At 40.8% G+C, this 27,218-nt stretch overlaps 2 protein-coding genes and 1 pseudogene across 6 annotated transcripts in view; 2 read left to right on the top strand and 1 right to left on the bottom strand.

The window, feature by feature from the left end:
* The window catches only part of KLHL8 (kelch like family member 8), a 57,656-nt gene extending 37,419 nt beyond the window's left edge, over positions 1-20,237 (bottom strand). For 3 of the 4 annotated variants that reach the window (XM_050790465.1, XM_050790468.1, XM_050790467.1), the window contains exon 1: positions 20,018-20,237. The gene's annotated coding sequence lies outside the window, so the exon portion shown is untranslated. Of the gene's footprint in view, positions 1-2,658; positions 2,734-20,017 lie in introns of all 4 variants that reach the window. The other variant, XM_050790466.1, reaches the window with a different exon arrangement.
* SPP1 (secreted phosphoprotein 1) overlaps positions 1-27,218 on the top strand; it is an 899,378-nt gene that overhangs the window by 131,425 nt on the left and 740,735 nt on the right. The gene's annotated exons all lie outside the window — the stretch shown is intronic.
* On the top strand, positions 5,318-6,730 carry LOC126954419 (glyceraldehyde-3-phosphate dehydrogenase-like; annotated as a pseudogene).

The following is a 27,218-nucleotide window of genomic DNA, read 5'->3' as shown; positions in this document are numbered from 1 at the left end:
AACAAAAAAAAAAGATAAAGGACTTCAACAGACATTTCTCCAAAGATGATACACAAATGGTCATGAAGTACAGCCCTTATTCAGTATCCTCAGAAGACTGATTGCAGAATCCCTGCAGATACCAAAATCCATGTATCCTTAAGTCCCTTATATAAACTGGTATGGTATTTGCATATAATCTATGTACATCCTCCTACATATTTTAAATTATCTCTAGATTACTTACGATACCTAAGACAATGTAAATGCTATGTAAATAGTTATTATATTGTATTTTTAAAATTTGTATTATTTTTATTGGATTAAAAATATTTTCAATCCATGTTTGGTTAAATCTGGGGATGTGTAACCTGCAGACACTGACAGTCAACTGTATATAAAAAGATGTTCAATATCATTAATCATCAGGGAGATGTAGATAAAAATCATGAGATATCACCTTACACTTGTTAGGATGGGGAAAGAAAGAAGTGTTCGCAAGGACTTAGAGAAACTGGAAACCCTTTCCACTGTTGGTGGGAATGTAAAATAGCTTCCATAGCTGCTTTGGAAACAGTATGGATAGCCCTCAAAAAGTTAGAAATAGAATTACCATATCCAGCAATTCCACTTCTCGGTACATATCCAAAAGAAGTGAGAACAGGATAGCAAAGACATATTTGCACACCCATGTTCACTGTGGCGTTATTTACAACCCAGAGGTAGAAGCAGCCTAAATGTCCATCATCAGAAAAATGGAAAAAGAAAATGTGACTTATACATACAATGGAATACCATTCAGATTCAAAAAAGATGAAAATCCTGTCATATGCTACAACATGGATGAATCTTAAGGATATTATACATAGTGAAATAAGCCAGAAACAGACAAGTTCCACTGATTCCACTTATATGAAGCATCTAAAGCAGTCAAATTCATAGAAAGTAAAATGGTAGCTGCCAAGAGGGGTGGAAAGAAGAGTTATTGTATCGTTTCAGTTTTGCAAGATAAAGTTCTAGAGATCTGTTGGACAACAATGTACATGTAGTTAACACTACTGTACTGTACACTTAAAAATTGTTAAGATGGTAAATTTTATGTTGTGTTTTTCACCGCAATAAAAAAAGACACTGCATAATGATAAAAGTGTCAATTCCCAAAGACATACTATAGTCTAAACGTGCATACACCTAACTTCAAATCTTCAAAATACACAAAGCAAAACCAAAAACAACAAAACGGAGAAACAGATAAATCCACAATTACAACTAAAGAGATTTCAACACTCCTCTTCAGTTACAGGACTAGTTAGCAGAGAATTAGCAATGACATAAAACAACAGAACACATCACCAACCAACTGGATTTCACGGGTGCTTATAGAACACTCCTCCCAACAAAAGCAGAATATACATTCAAGTGCACGTGGACCTTATTATATAAGCCATATCCTGAGTCAATAAACAACCCTAAACAAATTTAAAAGAAATTACATTGTATAAAGTGTAGTCTCTGATCATAATGGAATTAAACTAGAAATAAGTAATAAAAGACAACAGAAAACTCTCCAAATGCTTGCAAATTAAATGCACACATCTAAATAATCCATGGAGCATAGAGGAAGTCTTAAGAGAAATTAGAAATTTCTTCGTTAAGTTAGTTCTTAACTTACTATGGGTTAGGAGATTGAGACCATCCTGGCTAACATGGTGAAACCCCATCTCCATTAAAAAAATACAAAAAATTAGCCAGGCGTGGTGGCAGGCCCCAGCTACTCAGGAGGCTGAGGCAGGAGAATGGCGTGAACTCAGGAGGCAGAGCTTGCAGTGAGCTGAGATGCGCCACTGCACTCCAGCCTGGGCGACAAAGCGAGACTCCGTCTCAAAAAAAAAACAAAACAAAACAAGGTGAACACACAAAAAATTAATCATACCATAGCACACTGTAGCCTGGGACTTCGAGCCACTGCACCTGGCTATAGTTTCATATAGTTTCTGATGCATTTTATATAATATATAATATATAAAATATATTTTTATGTTATATATGTAACTACACCTAAAACAATAAAACTTTTTGAAGAAAACATAGGAGAAAAACTTCATGACTCGGGGTCAGGCTACTAGTTGTTAAATACGAAAGAAAAAAACTGCTAAAATGGACTCCATCAAAATTAAAACCTTTTGCTATGAGAAAGACCCCATAAGAGAATAAAAAGACAAGCTCCAAACCAGGAGAAAAATGTTGGCAAATCACATATTTGACAAAAAATTTACATTTACATCCCAAATATATAAAACTTTCAAACTTAACAGTAAGAAAACCAACTCAATTAAAATATGGACCAAAGACTTAAGACGCTTCACCAGTGAAGATATATGGATGGAAATAAGCACACAAAAAGATGTTCAACATCACTGCCATTAGATAAATGAAAATTAAAATAATGAACCAGGCCCAGTGGCGTGCGCTTGTAGTCTCCGCTACATAGGATGACTGTTTAAGCCCAAGAGTTCAAAGTTGCAGTGCACTACCATCCGATCATGTCTGTAAATAGCCACTACACTCCAGCCTAAGCAACACAGCTCCTGCCACACCCCCATACGCACACCCCACAATCTTAATGAAATACCACTACACATCTATTAGAACGGCTAAAATAAACAATAATAACAATACCAAGTGCTAGTGAGGATGTGAAACACCTGGAATTTTCATATACTGCTGGTGGCAATGCAAAACAGCATCACTGTTCTAAAAAAAAAAAAAAAAAAAAAAGGTGAAAGTTTCTTACACAGTTAAACATACTCTTACACTATAACCCAGCAATCTGACTGCTGGCAATTTAACCGAGAAAAATGAAAGCTCGTGTTTGCACAAAAACTTGTACATGAAAATGTATAGCAGCTCTAGTCGCAATTGCTAAAAACTGAGAATAATCCAAATAACCTTCAACAAGTGAATGGATAAACAAACTGTGGGTACACCCATACAATAGAACACTACCTTACAATAAAAAGGAACAAACTTGGTACATGCAACAACCTGGATGAATCTCAATGGCTGCTGAGTGAAACAGGCCAGTCTCAATAGGTTACTACACATTCTACGATTCCATTTATATGATATCCTCAAAAGGACAAAATCATAGTGATGAAAAACAGATCCGTGGCTGCCAGGGATGAGGGGCAGGGAAACAGTATGACTAAAAGGAGATGACAAAAAGAGTTTTATGGGATGATGAAAGTATTTTGCATCTATTTCAAATGTTAATTTAAAATTGATTTGGGTGATGATGAGACAAATCTATACATTTGTTAAAATTCATGGACTTGTACCCCAAAAATTTCAATTTTGCTATAAGATAAAAAATAAAATGGAAAAAAAGAAAGTTGCATTCCAACATACTCATGATAAAACTCAAAAGACAAAGCAATATAATCACAAGCCACTCTACTGCTTAAGGGATCAATTAGCCCTAAAATAAAATGCAAAGGCCTGCCAGGCACAATGGCACACGCCTGTAATCTCAGCACTTTGAGAGGACAAGCTGGGAGGATCGCTTGGGCCCAGGAGTTTAAGACCAGCCTGGGCAACAGAGTGAGATTCAGTCTCTACAACAAATTTTAAAATTAGCCACGTGTGGTGGCACAAACTTGTAGTCCCAGCTACTTGGCAGGCTGAAGTGGGAGGATCGCTTCAGCCCAGGAGGTCGAGGCCACAGTGAGCTGTGATTATGCCTCTGCACTCCACCCGGGGTGACAGAGCAAGATTCTCACTCAAGAAACACACACACACACACACACACACACACACACAAAATAAAGGCAGACATCAGCATCATGACAGAAAACACTATCTGCCATCACTGTTCTAATTGCATGTAAATTAAATCATTTAGTCCTCACTACAACTCTATGAAGTAGCTACTTTTATTTTCCCCTTTATTCTCCCGCCTCAGCCCCATTGCCCAAGTAGCTGGAACTATAGGAATGGACCACCATACTGGGCTAATTTTTGTATTTTTTGTAGAGATGGGGTTTTGCCATGCTGCCCAGGCTGGTCTTCAACTCCTGGACTCAAGTCATCTGCCCACTTAGACCTCCCAAAATACTGGGACTACAGGCCTGAGCCACTGCACCCAGGAGTCTTCTTTCACTTAGTTTGCTATGCCATATTTTGTGCCCTATCTGAAGAAACTGAAGCACAGTGAGATGGAGTGAAGCCCAAGTAAGTGGTGGAGCCAGGATGTGAACCTAGGCAGCAGGGGTCCCAGCCTGTGCTATTAACTACCACACTACTGTTCAGAGCACTTTATAAGTGAAATATAATTACAGAACAAAATATATGAAAAACCAAGGTCCTTATCTTTTCCCTCACTATACCTTTAGATTCCCCTACTTTTATAAGTAGCAACACCATTTTTTCAGTTACCCCTACTTCAAAATGTGAGCCATATTTGACTCTTCTCTCCACTTGCACAACCTATCCACTTCAATTCTCCTGGATTCTGCTTGGAAAAATCTCTATTCATCCATCCCTTTCTTCCTATTATCATTGAATTCTATTCTCTCTCATTGTACTCTAGTTCAGATCCACATATTAACCTGGATTGTAATGACTTCCCCTAACCAATCACCACATCCCTCCTTCCCATCACTGAACATCGATCAAGGATTAGATGCTGCTAGATTTATCTAACTCTAATTGTCCTTTCCAAACTGCTTAATGTATGTAGTTCAGCTTACCCTGGCATTCAAGGTCCTCATTGCTCTGGCTCTAGTCTACCTTCTTTTTCTCCATTTGTTTTTTACATAAAGTAGGGAAAGGGGGAAATAAGACAGAAAAACTACTTACTAAACCACTGTGCACCACCTATTTTGCCAGAAATCTTAAATATACTCTTGGTTAAGCATCACCTCATAGATGGTTCTAACATCCCTGACTTGCCCAAGGCCACACAGCTAGAAATGGTGGGAGATGGGGCTTCAATCCAGCTGTGATTAAGTCCATTCTTTTTCCACTATATCACAGATTTAATTATCCAGTTTTCCTCAAAGGTATTTGCAAGTGCTCAAGCTGTTCCTTGTGAGGGAATGATGTCAAGGCCCAGCTTAAATAATTCCTTTTTATGAATTCTTTTCTAATTCTCCCAACGGGATGTGATCCTTCTCATGAACCCCCATAGTACGCCGTATTTCTCTGACTTGTTCACTTTCTTTCTTTTGTATTTTAGACTTGTCTGCTTAACACAGTGTACTCTTTCTTGAAGACTGTGTCTTAACAATATCTATGTATTTGTCTACAATGAGCCAGAGTCACGAGTGGCTGAATTAACATGATCTCTATGGGTTGGGTTTTTTCCCCCAATGTAAAAAACTGGGTCAACTTGGTTCTCTGCTCCTCCCATTCAACAGACAGCCGCATCTTCTCATGCATTTCCAGCTGCATCCCTGAGGTGAAGGTGAAGGCCGGAGTCAACGGATTTGGTTGTATTGGGTGCCTGGTCACCAGGGTGGCTTTGAACTCTGGCAAAGTGGATATTGTCGCCATCAATGACCGCTTCATTGACCTCAACTACATGGTCTACTTGTTCCAGTATGATTTTACCCATGGCAAATTCCATGCACCGTCAAGGCTGAGAATGGCAAGCATGTCATCAGTAGAAATTCCATTACCATCCTCCAGGAGCGAGATCCCTCCAAAATCAAATGGGGCAATGCTGACGCTGAGTACGCTGTGGAGTCCACTGGTGTCTTCACCCCCATGAAGAAGGCTGGGGCTCCCTTGCAGGAAGGAGCCAAAAGGGTCATGAATCTCTGCCCCCTTTGCTGACGCCCCCATGTTCGTGATGGGCATGAACCATAAGAAGTATGACAACAGCCTCAAGATCATCAGCAATGCCTCCTGCACCACCAACTGCTTAGCACCCCTGGCCAATGTCATCCAAGACAACTTTGGTATTGTGGAAGGACTCATGACCACAGTCCATGCCACACTGCCACCCAGAAGACTGTGGATGGCCCCTCTGGGAAACTGTGGCGTGACGGCTGCGGGGCTCTCCAGAATATCATCCCTGTCTCTACTGGTGCTGCCAAGGCTGTAGGCAAGGCCCTCTCTGAGTTGAACAGGAAGCTCACTGGCATGGCCTTCTGTGTCACCACTGCCAACGTGTCGGTCATGAACCTGACCTGCCGTCTGGAAAAACCTGCCAAATATGATGACATCAAGAAGGTGGTGAAGCAGACGTCGGAGGGCCCTCTCAAGGGCATCCTGGGCCACAATGAGCACCAGGCTGTCTCCTCCGACTTCAACAGCAACACCCACTCTTCCATCTTCGATGCTGGGGCTGGCATTGCCCTCAACAACCACTTTGTCAAGACAATTTCTTGGTATAGTGATGAATTTGACTACAGCAACAGTGTGGTGGACCTCATGGCCCACATGGCCTCCAAGAGTAAGACCACCAGACCACCAGCCCCAGCGAAAGCATGAGAGGAAGAGAGAGGCCCTCACTGCTGGGGAGTCCCTGCCACACTCAGTCCCCCACTACACTGAGAATCTCCCCTCCTCAGTGTCCATGCAGAACCCCTAAAGAGGGAGGGGCCTAGGAGCCCCACCTTGTGTGTACCATTAATAAAGTCCCCTATGCTTAGCCAAAAACAAACAAACAAAAAACAAACAAAACAAAACAAAAAACAAAAACCTGGGTCAACTCTTATTAGTTAGTGAGTCTTCTTCATTTTTTTTTTTTTTTAAGGCAGGGTCGCACTCTGCCGCCCAGGCTAGACTGCAGTGGTGCAATCTCAGCTTATCACAGCCTTGACCTCCCAGGCTCCAGCAATCCTACAGGCGTGCAACCACTATGCTGGGCTAATTTTTGTATTTTTTGTAGAGATGGGGTTTTGCCATGTTGCCCAGGCTGGTCTTGAACTGCTGGACTCAGGCCATCTTCCCACCTGGGTCTCCCAAAATGCTGGGACTATAGGCCTGAGCCACTGAGCCTGGAAGTCTTCATTTTGTCATGCCATATTTTGTGTCCTACATGAGTATTATGACAGCAGGTATCACTAATATCTTATTTTTAAATTTTACTAAGTTAAAATGCATACAATTCAAAATGACCATATACTTTTTCCCCTTACATCAAACTACTCTAGCTCTATCTAGTGAAAGTTTTATTATTGTTGTCACAAAATGTTTTCATTTGTCAGCGTACTATTTCTAGGAAAAGGGCTTTAATAAATATTCATTTTTATAAAATTATTTTTACATTTGAATTCAGATTTGGGCAGGACACAACAGCTCACAATCTGTCTATACAAACTTCTCTTAAACAACTTTAAAAAATCTATTATATACAATAGAACAGGAAGACAGGAGGCAGAAAAGACTGCTTACTCAAAGACTATTCACTCTGCCTAAGGAACTCAGTAGACTTTAGGACTTATAAAGACTGTATATTAGTATCAAGTAAAAATGTAATTCAGCCTGAACTCCAGAATTTTTTTTAAAATACGCCTAAGATTCTGATTCTTAGGGAGAAAAATAAATGATATTCCTCCTTCCTCAAATATGTTAAAAGATTAAAAGCACAAAACAAGAGAGAGGAAAAAAAATGGACATCCGTGGTATGTCATTCTCATAACATGCTACAGATGTCCATTTCTATCACACGCTGGCATGTTATGACAATGAAGTGGACAGGAAGTTGATTCCTTTTTTTTTTTTTGCTCCTCTAAGTGCCAGTAAAGGCATATCGATCAACAAAATAGGAAGTTATGAAGAGAAAATACTTCAAACAGAAGCAGACAGGTTTATGGTTCAATGCAAAGCATATGTAACAAAATATATTTTTATATGTAAACATTATTTACAATGAATTACAGAAAACAGGACTGATAGCAAAAGCTTAAAGATCCTATTATACTAAGCCAGACCACCTTATTCTTTCTGTAGCTTCCTTTGTACTTACAATGTCTATCACATTTAGCATGTGGTATCAGTATGTAATACCATTACACTGAATACTGTACTCACTTTATACTGTATTATCCTCATAACTCTTTGCAGCATAGTGACTGTGTTTTCATATTACACATTAATCAAAAGACTACTGAACAGAAAGAATTCCAAATGGCACTTGGTGTTCTGTTTTGTTTTTTTTGTTGTTGTTGTTTGGTTTTTGTTTTTTTTTTTTTTTTTTTTTTTTTTTTTTTGAGGCAAGGCCTGGCTCTATTGGCCCAAGCTGGAGTGCAGTGGCACAATCTCAGCTCACTGCAACCTCCGATTTCCAGGCTCAAGCCATCCTCCCACCTCAGCCTTCTGAGTAGCTGGGACTATAGGTACACACCTCCACACCAGGCTAATTGTTGTATTTTCTGTAGAGATGGGGTTTCACCATGTTGCCCAGGCTGGTGGTGAACTCATGAGCTCCAGCAATCTGCCCGCTTCAGACTACCAAAATGCTGGGATTACAGGCATGAGCCACTACGTCCAGCCCCAAATGGCACTTTGAAAGCACCTCTTTAAAAACTCAGTGCCAGCTGGGTGCAGTGGCTCACACCTGTAATCCCAGCACTTTGGGAGGCTGAGGCAGGTGGAGCACCTGAGGTCAGGAGTTCCAGACCAGACTGGCCAACATGGTGAAACCTTGTCTCTACTAAAAATACAAAAATTGGCCAGGCGTGGTGGCAGGCAATTCCAGCTACTTGGGAGGCTGAGGCAGGAGAATCGCTTGAACCGGGGAGGTGGAGGCTGTGGTGAGCCAAGATTGCTCCACTGCACTCTAGCCTGGGCCTACAGAGTGAGACTCCGTCTCAAACAAACAAACAAAAAAGTACAAATAAAAATAAAAAACCTCAATGCCATAATATAATTGCTGCTGCAGTACTCTATTAGACACAATCTTCTTTAAAGTAATTTTAAAGAAGATATTTTATAATTCAGTTTGATGAAGATTTTAAATGATACAAAATATTATATTTTATAGCCGTATCTGATTAGTTTTAGAGCTACAACTAAAAGCTGATGGAAGATGTGTGTACATTTACCAAAATCAACCCTTGCATATTTATGAAATAATAATTGGCCGGGTGCAATGGCTCATGCCTGTAATCCCAGCACTTTGGGAGGCCGAGACGGGCAGATCACAAGGTCAGGAGATCGAGACCATCCTGGCTAACACGGTGAAACCCCATCTCTACTAAAAAAATACAAAAAAATTAGCTGGGTGTGGTGGCGGGCGCCTGTAGTCCCAGCTACTCAGGAGGCTGAGGCAGGAGAATGGCATGAACCTGGGAGGTGGAGCTTGCAGTGAGCCGAGATCACGCCACTGCACTCCAGCCTGGAGGACAGAGTGAGACTCTGTCTCAAATAATAATAATAATAGTAATAATTTAAAAAGTTATTTGACAATTCAGTTAGGTGAAGACTTTGGATACAAGAAGATTATATTTTATAGCAGTACGTGATTAATTTTAGACCTACACCTGAACGTTGATGGCAGATGTGTGTGCATTTACCAAAATTAACTCTTGCATACTTGTGAAATAACAAAATGGCAAACCCCACCTCATGTTCTATAGAGCAAAACCTGAATGTGTTTAATTTTCCACATACTTTAGGCTATTTTACACCTCTGCCTCCTTTCAGGTTTTCTGCTCTTTCTGAAATGCCCTTTACCACCACTCTCTCCTGCTAACTCTTGCTCATCTTCTAAGACTCAGCTCAGGTTCATCTGCTCAAGAAGCCCATCCCTAAAAATCTTCCGTATTCCTAGTGTACTTCCTCTGCGCTCCCACAAAAATCTGGTATTTTTTTTTTCATTGTACTTACCACAAAGAATATCATACTCAATTTTTGGTCAGATTTAAAATACTTATTACTTGTAAGTGCCTATTCACTACTAGTCTTCCCTGTAACACTACATAAGCCCCTAAAGTAGAGGCACCATCTGTCTTCACTGCTATTACTCCCATGTTCAGTAAACACATTTAACACAATAAACAAACAGAAGTACTTAAAATATTTTTATAATGGATGAACAGATTATGAACACTAGAGATTTTTCTATTATAATCCAAATCAATGTATGCTTAAATAATTTTAACTAAAGTAACACTGTGCATAAGACATTTACTTCAATTTTTGAATCACTTTATTTCAAAGGTAATACTCTTCTTAAAATTTCCACTTTTACTTTTAAGTCAGGAAAAAAGTAGGCTATACTCATTATTTCCTTTTGATTTACATTTAAAATTTTGAGTCAAACAGTCTAAAATATACCAATAATTAAAGGAGAATCTGCTGGTTTGAAAAACTGTATAATAGCTTCAATAGTTCCTACTGAAAGTATACATGACTTCCAACAAGTTACTGCTGTGACTTTAAAAAATGTTTTTCTTGGCCAGGCACAGTGGCTCAAGCCTGTAATCCCAGCACTTTGGGAGGCCAAGGCAGGCAGATCACTTGAGCCCAGGAGTTTGAGACCAGCCTGGACAACAAAGCAAAACCCAATCTCTACAAAAAATACAAAAATAAGCTAGGCATGGTGGCACACACCTGTGGTCCCAGCTACTTGGAAGGCTGAGGTGGGAGGATCACTTGAGCCTGGGAGGTGGAGGTTGCAGTGAGCCAAGATCACTGAGTTGGAAAGAATAATTTCCTAATTGGAAGTCAGGGCGTGCTGAAATTCAACACTGATAGGAGAGCCAATGGAGAGATCTAGTAGGCTACTGGAAAGACTGATAAGAGAGGTCACTGGTGCTAAAGTCAAAGTCATAGTTAAACTTAAGTGTGAATTAGATGCCTGAAACAGCTCAATGTCAGAGTCTTCCTTTAGACAGATGTGTTCTTGAAGAATAACTGAGTAGAGACCAACAATAACATGGCCTTCAGTTAGTAGTACAGCAACACTGTCTGCCTAAAACTGTCCTTACATATAGAAAAAAGGCAGATTATACTGAAAGGGAAAATGATCAATGAGATTATTAAAACATCCTTATTAATCAATGAAATTAAATATTGGAAAAGACAAAAAAAAGTAAAATTGGTAGGGCTGTCAGGAAATAAACACTCTCACATTGCTGTTCATATAAGCCTTCCCAGGCTCCATTTAGCTAAGATATCCAAAATCTTTTTAATTTACGTGCCCTCTCATGTACCAGTTCCACTTATTAAGAAATATCTTGATGGGCCGGGCGCGCTGGCTCAAGCCTGTAATCCCAGCACTTTGGGAGGCCGAGACGGGCGGATCACGAAGTCAGGAGATCGAGAACATCCTGGCGAACACGGTGAAACCCCGTCTCTACTAAAAAATACAAAAAAATTAGCCGGGCGAGCTGGCGGGCGCCTGTAGTCCCAGCTACTCGGGAGGCTGAGGCAGGAGAATGGTGTAAACCTGGGAGGCGGAGCTTACAGTGAGCCGAGACCCGGCCACTGCACTCCAGCCTGGGCGACAGAGCAAGACTCCGTCTCAAAAAAAAATAAATAAAAAATAAAAATAAAAATAAAAATAAAGAAATATCTTGATGACTTAGGCTGTGAGTTATACAACCTAGCAATTTTTTGAAAACTGAAATGCGTAAAACAACCAGTTACCAACAAGCTAGGAGGACTGCTTGAGCCTACTAGAAGTTCAAGACCAGCCTGAGAAACATAGTGAGAGCCAGTCTTGACAAAAATTTAAAAATTAGCCAAGTGTGGTGGCTTGCACCTGTAGTCCCAGCTACTCGGGGGCCTGAGGTAGGAGGATCATCTGAGCCCAGGGAGGTCAAGGCTGTAGTGAGTCATGATCTTGCCACTGGACTCCAGCCTAAGCAACAGAGTGAGACCTTATCTCAAAAAAAAAAAAAAAAGTTGTTCTTAACAATAGCACTTACAGTCTTTACAGTCATGTGCTGCATGACCAGCGTTCTGGTCACGATGATGGTGACCAATGCATAGATGATAGTTCCATAAAATTGTAACACTTTATTTTTGCTGTACCTTTTCTGTTTAGACACACAAATAGGTAACCACTGTGTTACAGTATTGATTATAGTATTCAGTACAGTAACATGCTATACAGATTTGTAACCCAGGAGCAACAGGCTACACCACATAGCTTAGGTGTGTAGCAGGCTATACCACCTAGGTTTGTGTAAGTATACTCTATGACGTTTGCACAATGACAAAATTGCCTATTAACATGTTTCTTAAGAGTGTATCCCCGTCCTTAAATGATACGTGCAATATTAGATACTACTATTATCAAAGTCTGCTTGTTAAATACTAATGTCATTTCTAGGGTCTATAAGCAACATTTTCACTACATTGAATACTTTGTAAGATGTTTATTTTGGGATCTGTTTTATTAAAACGGAATTCCATTGACACCTTACAGTAATCATTTCCTTGTTTGAACTGGGCCACTTAGTTTATCACAGTCATAGTGGTCTAAAAGTCTAGTATAAAGTAGTAAAAGAAAGATCTTGAATTTTACCTAAATATGCGAACTACATGCGTGAACCTTAAGAGGGGCCTATATTACTCATTATTTTTACTTGAGAATGTCAGAGAAGTGACAGGGTTGTACTTAAGATAACAAGGCCTACTAAAAATTAATTTATCAATAATTTGTTGCCAAGTATCAAAGTATGGAATACTTCACACTGGATGTTTGAAATTGAACGAAAAGCACAAAGCTGAATACTTACTGAAGGGATAGCTATGCCAACCAGGGACCGACGCTCTGAATAGAGCACATTGCTGATCTTACACAGAGTTTAGTGGGTAGCATGGGATTCAGGAATCAGCGGACTTTCAGAGGCTTATTAACATAGTTACTGACATTAGATTACTACTAGCTAGCTACATTACTGGGAAGTTACTTAATCTCTCTGGGTCTCAGTGTCTTTATTTTTAAAAGAACACAGCATGGCTGTGTTCCAATAAAACTTTGTTTACAAAAACAGGCAGCAAGCTTGGTTTAGCCTACAGGCAGTTGGTAATCAGTTTCCTTCTCGTTCAAAATTATAGTAGCATATTTTGCTGTTTAAAATTATAGAAGCTGTTGCCTTGCTTTTGAGAGAAATCTGTCAGCCATACGTGACACAAGGCATATAAACTGGTGGCTAGCAGCAGAGACTTTAGAGCTAGACAGTTTTGGGATTCGGTGTTAATTGTGTAGCCTTGGGCAAGTTACTTAAAATTACTCTGAGCCTCAGCTCTAAGGTTGCTGTGAGGGGTAAGTGAAGTAATGTATATAAAGTACTTAGCTCTGTATCTAGTACACAGTAAGCATTCAATAAACAAATGTTATTACTTTTACAAATTATGTGATCCTGAGTCCTTGGTCAGGAACACAGTCCGGCAATCAACATTTTTTTCCAGCAAAGAAATAAAATATGCTTTATAATGCTCTACATGAGACTGCAATTATTAGAAACCCACCATAGAAAAGATGGTAATACCCTAAGTCATCTTTTTTTTTAAATGACAACAGCCAGCATTAATTGGGTGCTTCTATCTACTTATTAGTTGTATATTCGTTGTACAATATTGGTTACGTTACATAATGTTTCATTAGCTTTAGTTTCCTCATCTGTAAAAATGAGGAAAATAATAGTACCAACCTCATCGGATTGCTATAGAGCTTAAATGAGTTAACAAAGTGGCACATAACAGATATATGTATATATGTATGTATGTATATAATTGTCATCATGAGTTAAATACTTACATGTATTCATTTGAATCCTCAGGATAACTGAAAAAGGTAAAATTCCTATTTGTTTACAGCTTTGGATAATGAGACTCATAGAAGTTAAGACACCTACCCAAGGTCTCATAGCTATGAAGTGCAATGTCCAGGATTCAAAAGAAACTTGCCTCACTACAAAGCCCAAGCTCTTATCACTAGGCCAAAGACAGAATTAATGTTATCTCCGTATGGAGGTGCCTATGTGTAAATGACAATGAGAACCAAAATAGTGGTATTAATAATATTCTCCCTATACAGGAAATGTTTCAGGAAGTTTTAAAGGTTTTTTTTTTTTTTTGAGATAGAGTCTTGCTCTGTCACCCAGGCTGGAGTGCAGTGGCACAATCTCATCTCACTGCAGCCTCCTCCTCCTGGGTTCACATGATCCTCTAGCCTCCACCTCTCAAGTGCTGGGATTACAACTGTGCACCACCATGCCCAGCTAATTTTTGTATTTTTAGTAGAGACAGGGTTTCACCATGTTGACCAGGCTGGTCTTGAACTCCTGGCCTCAAGTGATCCACCTACCTTGGCCTCCCACAGTGCTGGAATTACAGATGTGAGCCACCCGACTCAGCCAGAAGTTTTAAAGGTTTAAGTGTAGGCCGGGCGCGGTGGCTCAAGCCTGTAATCCCAGCACTTTGGGAGGCCGAGACGGGTGGATCACGAGGTCAGGAGATCAAGACCATCCTGGCTAACACAGTGAAACCCCGTCTCTACTAAAAAACACAAAAAAATAAACTAGCCGGGTGAGGTGGCGGGCGCCTGTAGTCCCAGCTACTCGGGAGGCTGAGGCAGGAGAATGGCGTAAACCCGGGAGGCGGAGCTTGCAGTGAGCTGAGATCCGGCCACTGCACTCCAGCCTGGGCGACAGAGCCAGACTCCATCTCAAAAAAAAAAAAAAAAAAAAAAAAAGGTTTAAGTGTAGAAGAACCCACACAAATCACTGATCTTAAAATGATAGGATTCCCATAGGTAAAATTTTTGCTGAAATTATTCCCTTTTATTTTCCATATCTAATTAACTTAATTCAAACTTTCATTATTAAAGTTAAGCAATCCTCTGCATTAAAATAACTAAAGATCCAACATAGTGACTTATCATTTACATATAAAGTATGCTGCAATACTGGCATTCATCTCTACTGCTAATCTTTGAGGTCTATTTAAGACTTCTCAGACTATTTTTACAAAGAACCATGCTTCTGCTACTTTATTCTATAATTTCCCAAATATTAGTTTAGAACCTTGAACGCCGAAAAACATTTAAACTTTAAATGAAAATATTAGTATCAAAGGAAAAAAAACTCAAGGAAAAAGACATTACTTGATAGATTCATTCACAAGTTTGTATAGCATCACTGGATCCACCTCGTACTCTCCCAGCCTTGGGAATGCTACTGGTAACTGATCCAGAACAGAACTTGGTTTTACACTGTAAAGCCTTATAGCCCAGCAATCATTATACAAGGAAAACAGGGCAAAATTCCAAACTCTTATTCTTATAAGAATAAACTAAGGTTTAAAAGTATATCTGATTCAGAAATTCCAAAAAAGCAAATAAGTTTTAAATGTTATAAATGAAAATCACAAATTATAATATAATCTACAAAAGCAAACTGTAAATTTCTTGAAAACATACATATCCATCTTTCCAAACTAGAAATACCAAAAGTCAAAGTGATAATCAATTAGGATTTAATATAATTTTATACTCTATGATATACAAGAAATATACAACAGATTATGTATATATCATCATCTAGTTTGAAAGATTAAATACTTAATATTCTTTAACATTGGGTGTTTTGTTGTGAAAACAAAGAACATCCAAATTTAGAATAAACAAGCCAAATTATCTTTTGGCATTTTAAATAATATTCTGACATGCTGGATTGTATTAAAGTCCCATTCTCTGCCCCACTGTATTGCCCATCAAGGCTGGGGGTGGGGAAGAAGAGAGGCGTAGACAATATCTGCCTAATCATAATGAAGGTACCACTTCCAGGTAGAAGTAGCAGCACTATTATTCATATAAAGGTAGTGTATCATAAATACCAACTTCTAGCTTTGGAAGAAAAACAGGCACTCAGTGCTTCAAAAATAACCTGTTTTCTTTCCTTTCTGCAATATAAGCTGTTTCTCTTTCCTTTCCACAAAAAACTAATTTTAAAAATAATCTCTAACATTTTTACTAAAGAAACTTGCCTAGATCATTGAAGCTAGTGGTTTCCTAAACCTTTAGTGGGAACAAGATCATGTTGCTCTTTTAATTTAATTTCTCCCCAGAAAAGTAAAATTTTCATTTAATTTCTCCCCAGAAAAGTATAAATAGTAGAGTTCACAGACCCTTGAAAGACCATTTATTCGCACGCTAACAGATGCAGGTTAAGAGTCAGAGAGATGAAGTAGAAAATTTCCCAAGGTCCCTCCAACCCTCTTCCATAATTATCTCTCTGACTCATGAGAACCAACTAAATCATTCATAACCAAACCAAACAATATACTTTCTTGGATGACCAACCCATTTAAAAAAAAAAAAAAAAAAAAAAAAAAAAAAAAAAAAGCAGCTGACAGTATCTACGTAGCAATATCCACCAGAAAATAAATTGTACTGGCAGCATTTTTAAATGCAGCATGTGACTAGTAATATCAATGCATATTATAGTTGACTACAGCTTACAGAATGCTTTCACATGCAACACCAAATAATCCTCAATTCTGGTAAAACAGAAGTACGTATTACTTTTATCCCCCTTCCACAGCTAAGGAAAGAGGTTTAGAAAATTACTTGCCATGCTCACACAGCCAATAAGTGGAGATCTGGGATTCTAATAGAGAATTGTGTAGTAAACCAGAAATGAGCTCAGAACATTATTATAGTCTGGTGCTTCCATAAAAGTCCCTCAAAACAGAGAAAACCGAATTTTTAAAAACAGACTAATGGGTGACATTTTTATTGCAGACACATCTTGACATGAGTAAACAAAAATTAATTTATTTAAAATGCTCAACTCCCTCGTTTTTTTGGTTAATAAAAAACATTTTGTTCAGGAAAAAAAAAAAGACATGGTCAAGTGAATTTTAGCGATTGAAAACAACATTTTATTTTATGAAACATTTAACTTCCCTCATCTCTTGCTTTTTTTTTTTTTGGAAATAGGCTCTCATTCTATCACCCAGGCTGGAGTACAGTGGTGCAATCATGGCCCACTGCAGCGGCACAATCATGGCTCATCGCAGCCTTGACCTCCCTGGACTCTGGTGATCCTCCCACCTCAGTCTCCCAAGTAGCTGGGACCACAGGTGCACACCACCACATATAGCTAATTTTTATTTATTTATTTTTTATGTATGTATGTATGTATGTATGTATTTATTTATTTTTGTAGAGACAGGGTTTCACCATGTTGTGCAGACTGGTCTTGAACTCCTGGGATCAAGCAATTGGCCTGCTTTGGCTTCCAAAAGTGCTAAGATTACAAGCATGAGCCACCGAGCCTCACCTTTTTTTTTTTTTTTTTTTTTTTTTTAAATATAGAGACAGGTCTCACTTTGTTGCCCAGGATGGTCTCTAACTACTGGACTCAAGCGATCCTCCTGCCTCGACCTCCCAAATTGCTGCGATTACAGGTGTGAGTTACCACGTGGGGCCCTTTAGTTCTTAATACACAAAAATAAATGTGACTCTTTTGGGAATTCCAATATAAGTAACCAAAAATTTAAACATTCAATTTATAAAACACAAAAACTATCTGAAATTAAAGTTTAAGATGTCTGCAATAGTCTCTTTAATCTTTTTAAAATGACAATATCCATTTCAGTTCTCTACAACTCTCAAAAGTTCTTAATAAAAACAAAAGGGTTATTTGCCCAAACCCACAGAATGTTTAACACCAAGACTGAACCCTAACTGTGGATGTGACAATGATATGTCAATGTAGGTTCATCAACTGTAATATATGTACCACTCTGATGGGGATTTTGGCTCTGTAGGGGTAGGCGATACATGAGAAATCTGTATACCTTTCACTCAGTTTTGCTATGAACTTACAACTGCTCTAAAAAATAAAATTCATTTTTCAAAATAGCAGGTGGGATCAAAATTTACCCAACTTTTTTTTTTTTTTTTTTTTTTTTTTTGAGACGGAGTCTCGCTCTATTGCCAGGCTGGAGTGCAGTTGCGTGATCTCAATCAGGAGATTCCACCTCCCAGGTTCAAGCGATTCCCCTGCCTCAGCCTCCGGAGTAGCTTGGACTACAGGCACGCGCCACCACGACCAGCTAATTTTTTTGCATCTTTAGTAGAGACGGGGTTTCACCATGTTGGCCAGGATGGTCTTGATCTCCTGACCTCTTGATCCGCCCGCCTCAGCCTCCCAAAGTGTTGGGATTACAGGCATGAGCCACCGCGCCCAGCCCCAACTTTCTTCTTAATGAATGAAGAAATACTGTTTTTAAAAAATTCCCTCACTGAATGTGAACTGAGTTTCTTGTCAAAAAATGTGCAATTGTTACAGAATATATAATCTTAACCAATTATCAGTAATCTTATCAAACGCTAAAAGAATTGGCAGCTTTAAAAATTAAAAGGATTAAGCTAAGTGCTCATATGCAGTTGAATAGAGTATCCTGAGACGTTTTTTTCTTTTTTTGAGATGGAGTCTCACTCTGTCACCCAGGCTGGAGTGCAGTGGCATGATCTCGGCTCACTCCAACCTGTCTCCCGGGTTCAAGCCATTCTCCTGTCTTAGCCTCCCGAGTAGCTGAGACTACAGGCATGTGCCACCATGCTCGGCTAACTTTTGTATTTTTAATAGAGACGGGGTTTTACCATGTTGGCCAGACTGGTCTCGAAAATCCTGACCTCAAGTGATCCCCCCGCCTCAGACTCCCAAAGTGCTGGGATTACAGGCGTGAGTCACTGCACCCGGCCCCTGAGACACTTCTTTTTATATTTAGGCTTAGGCAATCTGGTATCTTGAAAGCAATTTTTTAAAAAAGTGACTAAATAAATAAAGTGACTAAAAGTTTGAAGTTTGAACTGGGTCAGTTTGACAAATTAAGGAGGGTGCCAGGAGGAAGTCTGAGGAAAAGCAGCAGCTTAATGCCACCGCCATCTCCAAGCAGCTTTCCAGGTGCCAGCAGTGTTAGCAGCAGTCCTCTGCGTACCCAAGAGTACCGCAGGGCCAGAACATGAGAAAGATGCGGGAAGAGGATTTCCTTCTAGAGAGAGGATAAAGAACACCGAGAGTCCAACAATTACCATCTTGTATGGGAGAAAAACAATGCAAAGGAAAAAACGTGCAACCAGCAGATAAAATACTTACGTCAACCCAGGTTCTAAGGACCTTTTCCCAACGCATCCCTCTAAACTAGTGACATTAGCTTAGGGCAAAGAGTCAAAAATAAAGTTAGCCATGAACACAGATGAAAACACTGAACGTTTTCTACGAAAAGTCACCCGATTAAACATTGTCAAGAGGGAAAAACAGTGCAAGTCCAGTAAAGCACGAGGCACGTAGAAAATTCAAGCTATGTAGTCAAATCGCTCTCTGAAGAAACCAGCAAGACAACTGAGGCCAGCACGGAGTGGAAGGCGTAAAGAGCTGTCATCGTGTCGGTAACAACTCCATCCGGCGGCTGCGCGTCTAGAAAGAGGCTGCGGTTCCTGGTTCCACACCAGGAGGCACTCTCCACAAAGTCTACACCGCCGCGCCCGGGCAGGCACCTCCAGCGCGGCCAGCAAGCCCCCCGAGTGGGGAGAGGCAGTGCCTTCCTCGCCTCGTCCCCGCGCGGCGTGGGCCGGAGGTGGCCCACTCGCCCCGCCCCCGCAGGCAGCGGCTCCAGGGGGCTTCCGGCCGCCCTCCCGGGGCCCCGAACCCGCGCCAGCCGCACAGTGCCTGCCCTCTCCCTGGACCCCGCTAAGCTCCTGCCTGGGTCCCTCTTCGAAAGACCGGGACGAGGGAGCCAAGGAGGCGCCGGCGAGGCTGACGGAGCCAGAGGCTGGGGCTCCCCTCCGGGAGCCGGGAGCAAAATCCTGCTCCTGCGGCCAATGGGGGTGACAGAAGCCGTGCAAGGGAGCTCCGGGGCTGGAGCTCTTGCTGTCAGGCCCCAAGCCCTCTCAGCTGTGGAGTTTCGGTTGGTGCACGAGGGCTCGAATTTCCTTCGCACGCCAGAGATCCGAGACCAGACGGTGTTGCGACTTCGGGGCTGGGGTGAGGGAGGGCTCCGCGCGAGCGGACGGCACCGCACAAAGGAAGAGGGGACTGAGGGGAGACAAGCGTCCCGTTACCTCGATCTTTCGACCCTCCGCTCTCTTCTTCCTGGTGTCGCTAAGGTTGCAGCCACGTTACCCGGCTCCCGGAGCCCCGGCCGCCCTCAGCGGCACCTCACCAGCCCTGCGCCAGCACCTGGCGGAGGAGCGCTCTCCTGCACTGCCCCGCAGAGCCCTGGCGGGCGCTTGGCGTCTTCTCACCTCAGCCCCCGCGAGTGGCGGCCTCCGGGGGCGGGGCGGGCTGGGCGGGGCAGGCTGCGCGGGGCTGGCTGCGCGGGGCTGCGCACGGCACTCTGGGAAGTGTGGTTCTCGTAACCTCCTCCCGGAGTCCACCCCACGACCTCGCCCCCGCGTCTCCCGGGTCTCAGGGACTGGGCGGTGTTGCCCGGCCTGGTGAAGGCGGACCAGGGCGTGGCAGACGTCCCCATAACAAATCTTGAAATAAAACACTGCATGAATACCTTTGAGCTTATCCATGCTTCACTTCTGTGGCAGTACAAAATTTAGTTTCTTTTTATGTCCACCAAATCCCCTTCTGCGGTTGTGAGTGTTCCTTGGATTTATGTCTTTGAAAAAAGAAGGGAAAAAAAAGGTTTGCGTTTATTCCTGTGTCACTTTCACCACGTGCTGATATATAAAACAACTTGTGTTTACAAATACACACCCACAGTTTGTAAACCTAAGGAAGCAGTTGATTGACCCGAGAGCTCGCTGCTAAAAAGCAGTGGAAGTGCGCGGTGGCTTCACGCCTGTAATCCCAGCACTTTGGGAGGCCGAGACGGGCGGATCACGAGGTCAAGAGATCGAGACCATCCTGGCCAACATGGAGAAACCCCGTCTCTACTAAAAATACAAAAATTAGCTGAGCGTGGTGGTGCGTGCCTGTAATCCCAGCTATTCGCAAGGCTGAGGCAGGAGAATTGCTTGAACCCGGGAGTAGGAGGTTGCAGTGAGCTGAGATTGTGCCTCTTGCACTCCAGCCTGGCGACAGAGCAAGAGTCAGTCAAAATAAAAAATAAAATAAAACAGTGCAAGTAAAAATGCTGTGAATCAATTTTTCTATAGTGTCAATAAAGTGGAATGCGTGAGGCGGGAGATCAAGAGACAGTAAAAGAAAACAAAAGTTTTTTAAAGAATGACATTCCCCTAAATGTGTCTTTTGCCAGACTAAACTTTCACAATCTTAGGAGTCTATTTCAGAATAAATTTAATCCTAGGACCTTTATTAACACATATGAACATTAGCACATTGATTTTAATAGAAATGAACATACATATCTGTATATATATATGCATCTTCTGTAAACATCCAAAACAACTATTTGAATTTGAAATTTTATTTCTAGAAAAAAATCACTTTATTTACATTGAAATATAAATAATTCTTAATATTTCAAAATATTCCTCTTTAGAGCATTAGTATTTTGCACATTTAATGCAAATACCTTTAGAAAAATAGAGTAAGATGAGTTTTAAAGAAGTATGCAGTGAAGAAAAGTCATAAAGTGTATCTGGAAGGTGATGTAAAAATTGTTGGGGCTCAGAAACCAAATATGGTGCTTTGCTGCACTGAACTGAGGAAGCAGCTTCACGGTCTCTTTTACCTTCCCCACTACCCTTCCTGCCTCTCAATTCTTTGTCTCTCCCAAAGCACCAAATGAAGTCCTCTGAATTTCTCTTATCTGCCTAGAAACCAGACCTGCCAAAGAGGAACACAAATATAATTGCCTTATCTGAGTTTTCATTTACTTAACTCATAGTGGAGGAAGAAAGACTGAAGTCTGTCAACACTCTTGGACAGACTTTTGTCACAAACTATTGTCTGCTCTATGGGCCCAACATACTTTTTCCCAGGCCATTGTATGTTCCTCATTTTCCCCTAAAAGTCCTTTACTATACCTTAAGTTGCCACATTTCGCCAATCTCCCTTTCCCCTGTAAAGAAGAGTATATAAACGTCTCTATCCCATTGAGTTATTGGGTAATCATTCTTCTGAAATCTCCCTGTGTTATGCACGTTAAAATAAATTTTGTATGTCTTTTTTCCTATTAATCTGCCATTTGACAGTTGATTTTTCAGTGAACCTTCCAAGGGAAAAGGGAAAGCTTCCCTTTATTCCCTTTATTAAACACAAAATCCAATATGTATTTTACTTATTTATTTATTTATTTATTTATTTATTTATTTATTTTAGTTTTTTGAGGCGGAGTTTTTCTCTTGGTGCCCAGGCTGGAGTGCAGTGGCATGCTCTCGGCTCACTGCAACCTCCACCTCCCAGGTTCAAGTGATTCTCCTGCCTCAGCCTCTGCAGTAGCTGGGATTACAGGCGCCTGCCACCATGCCTGGCTAATTTTTGCATTTTTAGTAGAGAGGGGGTTTTACCATGTTGGCCAGGCTGGTCTCGAACACCTGACCTCAAGTGATCCGCTCACCTTGGCCTCCCAAAGTGCTGGGATTACAGGCATGAGCCACCACGCCCGGCCTACAATATGTATTTAGTAAGACCATGTTAATAGAAATTTTATTTTTTATAGCCAAAGCTTTTATTTTATTTTACTTTTGAGACAGAGTCTCACCGTGTTGCTCAGGCTAGAGCGCAGTGAGTAGCACAATCATGGCTCACTGCAGTCTTGATTTCCCCAGCTCAGGTGATTCTCCCGCCTCAGCCTCCCAAGTAGCTGGGATTACGGGCCCACACCACCACACCTGGCTAATTTTTTTTTTTTTTTTTTTTTTTTTTTTTTTTTTTTTTTTTTTGTAGAGATGGGGTTTCTCCATGTTGCCCAGGCTGGTTCTCAAACTCCTGGGCTCAAGGGATCTGCCTTTCTTGGCCTCCCAAAGTGCTGGGATTACAGGTGTAAGCCACCACTCCCAGCCACTTGTAATAAGATCACGGTAACTCCTAAAAATGCATATAAAAAAGCAGAATGGCTCTTTTTCTTCTGCTAATTGACACACAATAAACTACTTGTAGTTACTAACAAATCAAAGAAATATACATAATATTTCAATAGTATCATCTATTTATTGAAGAATGTTTTTTGAGCACCAGACACTGAGCTAGGAACTGGGAAATATGCAGTAAACAAAACTGAATAGTTCCTGCTGTCATGGAGACTTAGGATCCAGACTGGCAGACAGAGAATTAAACAGTGAATAATGAAAAGGCATGCATGGGGTGGCCAGGGGTTTGGGGAGCACCTAAGGTACACCCAATCTAGAGCTTTTTGTTGGGGTAGAGGAGTCAGGCAAAAATTCTGAAAATTAAATGAAATTTTTAAACCAAATAGCTATAAACTGGGGCGGGGGGGGGGTACATCTTTCCCTAAAAAGTGATATATCTATAACGATGCTCTCAAATAATTCTTTAAAAAATATATACAGTATCTTACAAAACAGGATATACCTCAACGGAAACAAAACACACATTTCCTAAATCAGAAAAGTATCTTCTTAGCTTTTACCCATTCCTCCCTAGCTCTATTTGAGAATAAGCAAGACTAGCCTATAATAAGTATGGATCTAAGAAATTCCTTCCCTTCCCTCAAAGTCCCATAAATTAAAACTGGAAAGGATCTGATATCTGTTTGTTCATTCTATGACTGTACTTTAGTCAGAAAAAATTGCAATATTTTAACCCCAATCAACATTTGCTTTTTTTTTTTTTTTTTAATTTGAGACGGAGTCTCACCTTGTTACCCAGGCTGGAGTGCAATGGCGCGATCTTGGCTCACTGCAACCTCCGCCTCCCAGGTTCAAGTGATTCTCCTGCCTCAGCCTCCTGAGTAGCTGGGTTTCGGCCTCCCAAATGGCCGGGATTACAAGCGTGAGCCACCGTGCCGGTCAACCTTTGCATTTTAAGTCTTTATCTTTAATCCTGGGATGAAAGGCTTTATAACCATCAAAAGAATTTCAGATGTGGGCTGGCTATGGTGGCTCATGCCCTGGATGACAGAGCCAGACAATTTTTCTTTCTCTAAAGGGGGAAGGGGGGGAAGACTTTCAGATGTGGCTTGCAGAGGGATTTGGAAAGATTAATAAAAAAGGCTATTTTATCTTCATTTGCTAGGGAGGCAAAGCTTGCAACCAGACAGCAGGTCCCGGAAGAGTTGCTAAGGTTCTTTGTCTATGGAAACATACTTAAAGAGCCTGAACACCACCAGCAAGACCACTACCTCCCTGTCCAGGTCAGGGTTACTGGCTTGTAGTTACATTTCATCCCAATCCCTTGACTCCTATCCTATCACCCTCCTACAAAACCAGTCTTTACTGTGGCACTTCAGCTTCCCTCAACAATGATTTCCTGCCTTTTATCCTAAGACACACGTGTGGATGGCTATGGTTTCTGACCTTAGGCTGGTGGCTCAACTTGTGCTATTTTAACAAATTAATGACAGTTCTTCCATCCACTACCCATGCCATCAGCCTGACATACCTTATCTCTAAACCTTTGCTGACCATTTTTTGATATATTTCTCTGATGTATATTGTTGTTTTGTTTTTGTCTTTATTTTGTTAAAGAGATGGGTGAGGTGGAGTTTGGTGGGGTGCGGGGATAGGGGGATTTTGCTATGTTGCCATGGCTGGTCTTGAACTCCTGACCTCGAGGGATCCTCCTGCCTTAGCCTTCGGAGTGACTGGGATTACAAGGCTCAAGTCACAGCACCCAGTATCTCTGAAATATTTAAAGTTCCCAGTTTTTCTGTGGGTCTTTGTAATTGCTGTTCCCTCTATCCCTTTGTCTGGCGAACTCTTTCTAATCATCTAGTATTAACTTAGACAACTTTTTAATTAGGAAGGCTTTCTTGGTTACAGTCCCCCCTCTCCAGTTTTGGGTTACTGCCTCCTATATATGCTCATCGTACAACTTATTTTTGCCCCTAAAGTAGCACTTAGTGAGCATTTTAAGAAGTTTTATCTTTCATTTGTCTGAAATCTCCTTAAACAGAAAATAACAGCATAGTACTTGATGTATAGATGCTTAATAAATACCTGGACGATAAATGGATGCATACCAACTTTGCGCAATAAACAACCATTCGGTAACTACTTCCTGCCAAAGGTCAGGCAGTAAATATTTCAGGGTTTAGGGCCATAAGATCTCTGTTGCATATCTATATAAGACAGAATTTGAGTTAAAACTTTGAATGAAAGGAGTAGGGATGCAGCTCTGGGTTAGAGGACATTACTTGAAGATATATTTACATGGCAGGCACACAGTTACTGTTTCCACTGAATATCTGTTTTAGGTAGTTTGCGGGTGGGTCTGTGGGTGAAGCTAAAACAGAAAGCATCATCCTTGCTATGACCACTGCTAGTTCTCTTGGTGCACTAAATAATTTATTTTGAAAATTACTAGTGTTGGTGACTTTTGAAATCTGAGTGTTATTTTTTTTTTGTTTGTTTTCATGTTTAGCATTTTACTTTTATTACGCCATCATACCCAAGTCTAATCAGTTTCCATTTCCCATGAACCTGCCTAGATAGGGTTGAATTCTCAGGCTGAATATGTGGGGGAACTGTGGAATTCTCTCCGGAGCAATATGAAAAATGACAGAATGAGAGCAACTTGCCTTCATCCCTACCACATTCAAAAATTGTGACTTTAGTTACCAGAAAAAAACACATTTAGAGAAACTTTGTTTTTCAGTAACTATTTTTGAAAACTGTGCCTCATACTTCTGACCAAAATTGTATCCATATGCATAGTAGAAATTGGCACAGTGAAACAAATGTAATTGTGTTTCCACTGCAATTTGTATTCCAAATGTACCATGTCTATGAAAAGTACTTCCATCATTAAGATATAGCTCTATATTAGGCCAGGCGGGATGGCTCACCCCTGTAATACCAGCACTTTGGGAGGCCAAGGCCAGCAGATCACTTGAGATCAGGAGTTCAAGACCAGCCTGGCCAACATGGCAAAACCCTGTTTCTACTAAAAATACAAAAATTAGCTGGGCGTGGCAGTGCACGCCTGTAGTCCCAGCTACTTCCGGGCTGAGCAGGAGAATTGCGTGAACCCGGGAGGCAGAGGTTGCAGTGAGCCGAGATTGCGCGACTGCATTCCAGCCTGGGCAACAGAGCAAGACTCTGTCCCCCCAAAAATATATATATAAATATTTAATGTATTTATTATATTTATATTATTTAATATAATATTTAATATTAATATAAATACATAATATTTAATATAAAATATATAAATATTTATATATAAAATATTTGTTTTCTGATATCACCTTCACATTCTCATTATAGATTCAATCTGAAAAGTTTATTTTTTGATTTATTTTTTGAAATGAAAATAAATGCAACAAGGCAGACACTGCTAGCTGCTTAAACAGCATCGTTTTGCCTTCTTCTTTAGAAGGAGAACTCCAATATTTTTAGTGGGATGCCTGTAAGCCCAGCTAAAAGGTGTAACTATTGCACAGGACTTTGGGGATGGCTGCTTACTAATCCAGTTTTAGAGTATCTCTCTTGTTTTTCTTTCTTCCTGGAAGTGATGGCTTGAGTTTTAACAGCTATCTTGGACCACAGAGTTATGTGACAGTGGAGATTGGGCACCATGGCTCATGTCTGTAATCTCAGCACTTTGGGAGGCCCAGACAAAGGATGCTTGAGTCTGGGAGTTTGAGACCAGCCTGGGAAACACAGCAAGACTGTGTCTCTACTCAAATTTAAAAAACAAAAAAAATTAGCCAAGATTGTTGGTATGTACCTGTAGTCCCAGCTACCTGGGAGGCTGAGATGGGAGGATCCCTTGAGCCCAGGAGTTGGAGGTTGCAGTGAGCTATGATTATGCCACTGCAGTCCAGCTGGAGCAACAAATCCAGACCTCGTGTCTAAATAATAAATAAATAAGTTATTTGTCTTTGGAAATCATGTATGGAATGATGGAAGAATGACAGAAGGAGCCTGAGTCTCTGATGACCATTAAACCATCATTTCAGTCCAGGATTGCCTACCTTTGTGCAATGAAAATAAGCTTTTATCTTGCTTAAGCCACTGTGTCAGGGCTTTTTGTTTTATATAGCCAGACCTAAACCTGATTTAAGAGCATGCAGAGGTGCATGTGTATTACATTACAGTAAATTATGCAACCCTCTATATTCTCTGCCATTTGATATTAGCTTGATCTCCTGATCCCTGAGGAGGGTAGGAGGCTGGAGTTTGGGTTCAGTCACAGGGCCAGTAATTCAAACACTCATGCCCA

The sequence above is a fragment of the Macaca thibetana genome, chromosome 5 (genome assembly GCF_024542745.1).
Source record: "Macaca thibetana thibetana isolate TM-01 chromosome 5, ASM2454274v1, whole genome shotgun sequence".
Taxonomy (NCBI): Eukaryota; Metazoa; Chordata; class Mammalia; order Primates; family Cercopithecidae; genus Macaca; species Macaca thibetana.
This window is presented reverse-complemented; position numbering and strand designations above follow the sequence as displayed.